At 37.3% G+C, this 9389-nt stretch overlaps 1 pseudogene; it reads right to left on the reverse strand.

Moving 5' to 3' along the window:
- Positions 1 to 1449: 1449 nt before the first annotated feature.
- LOC141569646 (cAMP-responsive element modulator pseudogene) lies at positions 1450 to 8908 on the reverse strand (annotated as a pseudogene).
- Between the last annotated feature and the right edge of the window lie 481 nt (positions 8909 to 9389).

Below are 9389 nucleotides of genomic sequence, written 5' to 3' on the forward strand. Positions count from 1 at the left end.
GTGGTTTTAATTTGTATTTCCCTAATGGCAATGATGGGGGAAATCTTTTCATGTGCTTAATTTCTATCACTATATCCTCTTCAGTGAACTGTCTTTTGTCATTTTCTAAATGAACTGTTTATTATTAAAGTTTTGTGAGTTCTTTATACACCCTAGATATGAAACCTTTGTCAGATATTAGTTTGCAAATATTTTCCTTCCAATCTGTAGCTTGTCTTTTCAGACTTTCTTAGAGCAAAGTTTTTAAATTTTGATGGAGTCCTATTTATTTACAGACCATGGTTTTGGTGTCATATGTAAGAACTTTTTACCAAGCCTGAGATTTTATCCTTGTTGTCTTTTAAAAAATTTAAAGGTTGATTTCACATTTAAGTCTGTGGTTCATTTTGAGTTAATTTCTGTGTAAGATTTGGAGGTTTAAGTCCAGGTTCAATTTTTGACTGTGAATGTCCAATTGCCAGAACATGTTTTGTTGAAAAGGTTAGCCTTCCTCCATTGAATTTTTTTCATCTTTGTCATATTTGATCATATTTCTGTGGGTCTATTTTGGTGTCCTCTATTCTTTTATTGATCTATGTGTCTATCCTTTCTCTAATACCACACTCTTGATTAAGTAGCTATATAGTATGTTTTAATATTGGGTGGAGTGATTCCTCCCACTTTTTGTTTTCAACACGTCTTTAGCTATTCCAGAATAAGTTTGTCTATGGGTACAAAATCCTTGCTAGAAATAGTGTTAAACTTACAGACCACTTTGGGGGAGAATTGACATAATTTATATGGTTAGTTTTCCAATCCATAAACATAGTATGTCCATTTATTTATTTATTTATATATTTGATTTCTTTCATCAAAATTTGTATAATTTTCTGCAGATTCTGCATGTGTTTAATAAATGTTTTCCTAAGTACTAATTTTCTTTAAAGCAATTATAAATGATATTGTGTTTGTAATTTGAGTTTCCACATACTTGTTGTTACTATGTAGAAATTACATAAATTAATTACAAGTGTGCTATTTTCCACATTTGGAGATTTTGTTATCTTTCTGTTATTAATTTCTAGTTTGATCCCATTGTGGTCTGAAATCAAACTCTGTATGCTTTCAAATATATATATATATATATATATATATATATATATATATATATTTTTTTTTTTTAATTAGTTTCAGATGTACAAAACAATGTAGTAGTTAGACATTTACACACCTCACAAAGTGATAACCCCCCTCTCCCAATCTACTACCCCTCTGACATTGTATATAGCTGTTACAATTCCACTGACTGTATTCCCTATGCCATACTCGATATCCTGTGACTCCAAGTTCCTGCTTCCAAGTTCATTAATAAATGTATATATATGCATATATATATACATACATATATACATATATATATATATATATATATATATATATATATATATATATATAATTATAGTTGACTTTCAGCTTTCAATTCTTTTATACAGTTTTATGACTTTAAGAAGAACATTCCTCTGGAGTGATTCCAGAGGAAGGCAATGTGTGTGATGAAAGAACTGGATCCATGCCTTGTGATGAATGATTGTAACTGAAACATTTGCAGTTTAGAAAACAAAGACTTATAAAGGAGGTATGAGAGGTCCTTCAAATACTTGAAGGTCTACTGTTTTCGAGAGGAATTATACTGCTACAGTACTATCCCATAGTTTAGAATTTAGACCAGTCGGCTGAAACTGTCCTTGGTCAACATAAGGAATGGACAACCTTGAGAAGCAATGAGGCTTCTGTCATTTTAAGTGTCCTAGCAACACTTGGAAATTAATTGTCGGTCAGGGATACTGTTAAATTAAGTCTTCATCATTAAAGAAAATGATGGGGCCATTAAACTAGAAGGCCTGAAAGAGCCTTTACAATCCCAGGTTCTTTTGCTTCCAAGTTCATTAATATTTAGGCTCATTATAAAATTAAGCAATTTTATTTTGTAATTTATTTGGAAAACATATTTTTGTATAAGAGGCACAAAACTATGCTTAAAATGAGTAAATCTTTAAAATCACATAAAAATTTGAAGTGAGGTTCTTGTAGGCAGGATAGAGATGGATGATATTTTTTAAAAATCTATTCTGCCATTTTCTGTCTTTTGTTATTCTTACACTTTTACATTTAAAGTATTTAGTAATATGTTAGTGCACAAGTCAGCCATTTTATTGTTTTCTGTTTGTTCATTTTGTTTCTCGTTACTGTTTTCCTTTTCTTCCTTCCAATGGGATACTTGAGCATTTTTAGAAATTTCATTTTTACTTATTTATATTTTTAAATATAGCTCTTTGTATAGCTTTTTATCATTTTATTTTATTCTATAGTTTTATTATTTATTTTATAGTTTTTCGAATGCAATATACATGTGTACATGTCAGTTTACTGGTGTCAGGACTTAAACCACTTCAAGTGAAGTAGAGAAACTTTACTTCCATTTAAGTCCCTTTGTCCTCCTCCCTTTTAAATATAACTAGCTTAAGTATTTCCTCTATGTACATTGACCCCACATCAGATGATGTAATCGGTTTTGCTTTAACCATAGAACATGATCTTAAAAACTCAGGAGAAGATGATTATTCTATTATATTTACCCTGACTTTTATTCACTCCATTCAGTCTGTCTTCCTTCCTGAAGTCTCATCCTCCTTGTGTTATAATTTCCTTTCTGGTTGGAGAATTTCCTTTAGCTATTCTTTAAAGGTAGGTCTGCTGGCAACCAATTCTCTCAGATTTCCTTCATCTGAGAATGTCTTTGTTTAAATTCCTCACTTAGTTTATTACAGCAGTCATGTTCTTGGTTGTAGTGTCACACTGAATTTTAAACTTTTTCCCCCAGTAATCTTCTTTCTTCTTGTTGCACACCAAACCTAACCTCATCTAGCAGTCAGCTTGATGCTTTTTGTCTCACACTGATGAATAAATTCACTCTGGCATTCATCATTATGCTTGTTGTGTTAAACTGAAACATAATCTTATTCTAGCAGCCATCTAATTGCTTGTGTTGCCCAGTGAACCTTCACCTCATTCCAGCGGTCATCTTCATGCTTGTTGTCTCACACTGAACCATAACCTTTCCCAGTGACAATTTCCTGCTTTTGTCTCACACTGGACAAGTGGGCTTCTTTGTGCTTGTGGTTTCAAAGTTAATCTTAACTTTACTCCAGTGGTCATCTTTATGTGTGTTGTTTCATGCTGAACCTAAAATTATTCCATCAGTCAGATTTATATGTTTGTTATCAAACACTGGACCCTAACTTTATTCCAAGTGTCATCTATGCTTGTTGTCTTACTCTGAACTTTAATATAATTCATGTTCGTCATTTAAAAAAGTAAATGCAAGGAAGGGTTAGAAGAGGGTAAATGGGGTCAAATAAATGGTGATGGAAGGAGAACTGACTCTGGGTGGTGAGCACACAATGGGATTTATAGATGATGTAATACAGAATTGTACACCTGAAATCTATGTAATTTTACAAACAATTGTCACCCCAATAAATTTAATAAAAACGAGTAAATAAAAAAGTAAATGTGACTGTTTCTGTTTGGTGATTACTATTTTAAATAAAATTATCTGTCCAATTGCTATAGTAAAAACAAATCATTTTCCCATTCTCTTTTAGGAAAAAAATGCAGCACAAATCAACTCAGTAGAGAGCAGTGAAAACAGAATTACATTTAAAACATAAATTAGAAAACAAAAGTACTTATTTTAGATTAGTATGATATATAATTTTTGGTAACAAAAGCCAACAAGAATGAAACATAGACATTTGTATTTTATCATGTTTGCCTGCATTATAAAGACAACAAAAATCAAGTTAAACTTTTACAGGAGATGAATATAAACATACAAATCAGAAAAAGTGTCCCTGTTTATTTTCACCCCAAAGTTTCTTCTATATTCAGTAACAAAAGCTTTACTTTTCAAAAGCATATGACAGCTCTCTGTACAAATTTCTCACTTTAACAAAAAATTCACTTTTCACTTTATAATACATAAGCTAGGTATTAATGATGCATTTTTAAATGGAACAATTTAATGTCAAAATCTGTGTTACTTTACTGTAATTAGAGAAGACTTAAACCTAGCACTGTATCTCTTACTGCAGCATACACACTGTATTGCCCATAAGTTAGTCAGTACTGCCGTAGTATTGATGTTAGGTGGCATTCCTCATTCCTCCGAGTTTTCTTCTTCCATCTTGGAAACACCAGGCACATCAGAGGAGAGTTCATTCAGTACTTTTCTGTAAACGGTCTTCGTGAAAGGATTTCTCTATGTTTATGAGATTCGATTTGATTACACCTTCTGATTCTGCAGATTCATCTGTCTCTCCAGTCGCTGCTACCTGAACAGTTTGTCTTGGTGGCAACTGAATAACGGATGGCTGTGGTGTCTCAATTACTCCCTGGATATGTACAGTTTGGCCTGAGGGCAACTGCGCTAGAGTTACAGCTCGGGAGCCGGTTCTGGTACCTGATCTAGCTGCAGAAACCTGAGCTAAAGCAGAGATTGAATTTTGATCAGTCTGAGTCTGCATATGAGCAGATTTACTCTGTCACAGAATGTTACACAGAATGTGCTCCACCCTGCTGGTATTCAATTGTTTCCATGGTCATTTGTTTTAATATGTTTTTTTTCCTGCCACATTTGTTCACTATTAAGACATTTGTAATCAATGCTTCGTTCCTTCCCCATTTCCTTCTTCATTTACCCGCCATGATGTGATTTTCTGTAGCAGACCACCTCACTGATTACAGAGGGGAGAGGATGCTGACTTGGGAGCAGTACCACTGCCCAAGAACCCTGCCCAGGCGGCCCCACATGGCCCCCAGTCAGCTTTGACAAAGCCATGCTTCTCCACCTAGCTAGGACCTGTAGTAGTAACTTTTTATGCTGTTGTCACACATTGGACATTAACAATATTTGAATCTTCATGTTAATGTCTTTTGTCTCTTTCTTAGATAGGACAAGTGGCTCAAGGTCTGGGCGGTTCTTACTAAATGCTATTCTTGCTAAATGCTCAAATGTAGCACACTGTTTTGCAGACCAGCTGCAACCAGATGAGCTTGATTGGAATTGCAACCGGATAAATTTAACCAACTGCAAAGAAGAAATCAATAGGTAATTAACTAAATAGTGTACATAAGCAATGGCTGAGCCTCCGTTTTGGGAGACAGAGCTTTGGATGTGTGAATCCCGTCCCCTTTACTTGTTGCAAGTAAATAAAACTATCTAACGGCAACCATGTCTTGTTCCTGAATAGAACACCTCAAGCGGTGGACCCCTTGAGTTCAGTAACATCCTGACCAGTAACAGTTCCAAGTTTTATAATTCTTGTCTCACAATAAACCTTAAACGTACTCCACTGAACTTCCTCATACTTATCTCACTTTTAAACTTATCCCAAGGTCAGCTTCATGCTGCATCTTACAGTGAAACTTACCCTTTTCCAGGCTGGTGAACTTCAAATCCTAATGGTCATGTGTAGATGCAACTGGATGCCCAACACTCTCCCAGACCAGGGGAGAATGAGCCATTTTCTTGAGGGCAAATCAACTTCTCCATACTAAAGATGTTAGGCAGCTACATGCTGTAGCGACATGCACCTTTACTAGGACTTGTACTAACAGGCTTTCTGGTATCACATGGAAGTGAGTTTTCAGTCCCACTTTTAACAATATGGGTGACCCCTCCCCTTGTGTGTGGGGTACCGGTAGAGCTATATTAATCCAAGAGCTTGCTGATGCTCTTAATTTCAGGGGACTTTAAAGAGATGAATCAGAATGTAGGGGTGTGGGAAAGTTAAGATAATGCCCTCTCAGGGGAAACCAGCCTCCAGAGCTTGGAGATTCTATTGTTCAGAACTCTGCATCAAGGAGGTCTACATGGAACTTGAAGATGGCTGAGGTATATCGAGAGAGCATCTGGCTTTGAATTGATCACTTTCAGGCAACATGCTGTGGACACAGCACAGAAAGATTTTTTCAACTTCTATAGTTCTTCAACAGCTGGAGCAATTGAAGGATAAGGCCAATGTTGCATTTAGAGGGGTGGTTCTGAGTTAGTGTAGGGATAACAAGAGTAATTCCGTTTTAAAACCAGACTCCATCCTGTCTATAAGGTCAGGAATGCAAAGGGAAAAGCCTGAGACACTGATTAACCAGCCGCTGCCCATGTCCTGAATGTACATAACTAAGAAGGGAAGAAAAACACAATGCAATCAGCAGACCTTGTAAAATAACCAGCATGTTCCGTTCTCATGAAGTTAATCATTGTTCCTAAGAAAAAGCAGAGATTGTAAAACTCCTGTGTAAGTTTGCTTTTACAGAACTTGAAAGATAACCCTATCATGAGACAAGATTGAACAGACATCTGCTGACCATGAGATGGAGACACTGTTTGCTGACCAAAGCGATAAGGATCGTGGGACAGTCCATCAGCTTCCCCTCCCTAACCCCGTCTCCCTCCCCATATAACTCACAAAAGCCCCCTCACACAATCCTAATGGGGAACCAGCCAGCTCCTTCCTTCTTGCTGGTTCCGTGGTGCACTCTCAATAAAGCTTTGCTTGCTGAACTTCATATCGGGTACAGTGCTAATTTCTGTGACATTGGGACACAAGAACCTGGCATTAGAGGTTCTGGCAACACTTTGATTTCTCTATTTCCCGCTTTTGACTTCTCTAGAAGCATAAAATCTGGGCCAGTTTATGTAGGAGTCAGAGCAACTGCTTTGGTAAGACTGCAAGAAAAAGTATTTTGTTTTGGAAGGAATGAAGTGAGTAGTTTAAGGGATATTAAGAATCTGGCATGAAGTACAGAGTATTATTCATCCTGGTCTTTCTTCCCTTCACACATAGCACTTCAAAACGCAGACCATACTGAAAGGTGAAGACAGTGGTAGGAGTATCCAGGCGAGGGAGGATCATGGCTGGAATCCGTCATTGTCTGTTGCAAGGAATTCTGAGGGCAGCAGTAGGAGGCTGCATACAGTCAACACAGACTACCCGTATTATTTATTTCAAATAAAAACCTAGAATTCTTCAGTGACTCAGTAGTTACATATCTTTTGAATGTAAACTGGTTCTCTAATATATTAATCAGGTTTCCAGGCAATTCTTGGAGATAACATTTTGTTTTTGAAAATCAGTGCTGGGGATTGAGATGGGTTTCACTCATTCAAAATAAATATATATATTTTATTATCTTTGGACCCTTAAAAATGTGAACTTCAGCCTTGCTAGATGTCTGAGAAGTCCTGTCTGACAATGCAAGCTAGAAAAGCCTGGATAGAGACAAACCTATACATCTTTCTGGTGAGAAAAGAATCTACCACAACCCCTAATCCCAGTAGTTAAAATTCCAGAATGGATGGGCTGAATAAACAGATTACTAAGGAGAGACTAAAGGATGAGCTGCCTTCCCATACATTCCGTATCTGCCACAGAAGACAAGAAAAGAAGCAGGGGCTGGCCAAGTCCTAAGTGTGGGCTTTGGTTCTTTATAAGAATGTTCAGTCCATATGACTACTCGTAGACTAGAAATGAGAGAGGGTTTCAGGAAGAAAAGATCATGCAGTTTCTTGGAGGTGCTCAGAATGTTTCTCTTCAGAATGTCATGGTGACTGCAGGGGCAAGAGGGCAGAGTCTCTCTGCCCCCACCTGATGGTGAGCTACTTGGAGGCTGATTCATCTGTATGTTCCCCAATTACCTTGACTTTAGCCTAGACAACCTCAGCATGCTATGGAACAATTCCTGCTGATTCAAGAGGACCACTACTGCAAAAACCTCAAAGTGCCCCCTGCAGGATCTATGTGTTTTCAGGACAGACCAATATGGAATCCCAAGGGACAGCTTTCTCAGCCAGGTGTGGAAAGGCTACGTCTTTCCTAGGTCCTTCAGTCTCCTGCTTTTACTGCCAGGCTTGATAGCTGAGCAGCTATTAACAGTTGCTATACGTCATACATAAAATGGGTCCCCTCAAAAAACTTCAAAAGGGAATGGAAAATACAAGAATGCAGGCATTCAGAATGGGGAGCAAGGCAATTTACTCAGTGTCACTGCCACTTTAAAAGCACCAAGGACACTCGTAAAGACATTAAAGTAATTGAGACGTCCAAGACTGTATTCTAAATTTGTGCCTTACAAAGAGAATCCTATTTTCTAGGGTCTTTAGGATACTTACTGAATTTTATCAAACATAAGTCTTAAAAATACCTGAACGAACTTTAAAAGCAGAAATAGAATGAACCTCATTTTCTAAACACAATGCAGCAAAAACAAAAATTAAGAGGAAAATAGCGATATTATACAGCTCTTGTATCAAAGAGCAAGTATTAATGAAAGCTGCAATTACAATTTTGAAATTATCAATAACACTGTGATGGTTACTTTTACATACCAACTTGATTGGGCTAAGAGAAGCCCAGATCGCTGGTAAAATAATACTGGGTATGTCTGTGGCGGTGTTCCCAGAAGAGATTAGCATTTGATTCAGTAGACTGAGTACAGAGATCCACCCTCACCAATGTGGGTGGGTATCATCCAAGCCACGAAGGCCTGAATAGAGCAAAAAGGCACAGAAAGGACAAATTCCCTCTCTCTTGTTGTGCTGGGACCTTCATCTTTTCTTGCCCTTAGGCACCTGAGCTCCTGGTTCTCTGGCTTTTGGACTTTGGGACTTACAACCGCAGCCACCTGGGTCTCAGGCTTTCGGCCTTGGCCTGGAAGTCACACCATCAGCTCCCCTGGTTCTCAGGTCTTCAGAATCAGACTGAAGTATACCATTGGCTTTCCTTTTTCTCCAGCTTGCAGACCAGACTGTAGATTATGGGACTTCCTGATCTTCCTAACTGTGTGAATCAATTAGTATTCTCTCTCTCTCTCTCTCTCTCTCTCTACTTCCTGATCTTCCTAACTGTGTGAATCAATTAGTATTCTCTCTCTCTCTCTCTCTCCACACACACACACACACACACACACACACACACACACACACACACACACACACACACACACAGAGTTTCTGTATGTTGTTTCTCTGGAGAATCCTGATCAATACAAACATTGTATATAAAAACTATGGAATGTGACCAAAGCCATATTTAGAGGAAAATCCATAGCCTTAAATGCTCTTATTAAACAAAGAATTAAAATACAGTATTACGCTATGCTGGGTATTTATTGGAAGCTTACACTGTGTAAGGCCTGAACAAAATATATTTCATTTAATCTTCATAGTACTTACAACGTAGGTACTGTTTTTGCTTTTGCCCTTCACAGTACTTAGGAAGTATGTACTGTATTTTGCCCTTATCTTTCTGAAGTATAATTAGGCACAACCACACAATGTTCTAGCTACG

This window comes from Rhinolophus sinicus, chromosome X (assembly GCF_036562045.2).
Source record: "Rhinolophus sinicus isolate RSC01 chromosome X, ASM3656204v1, whole genome shotgun sequence".
Classification (NCBI taxonomy): Eukaryota; Metazoa; Chordata; class Mammalia; order Chiroptera; family Rhinolophidae; genus Rhinolophus; species Rhinolophus sinicus.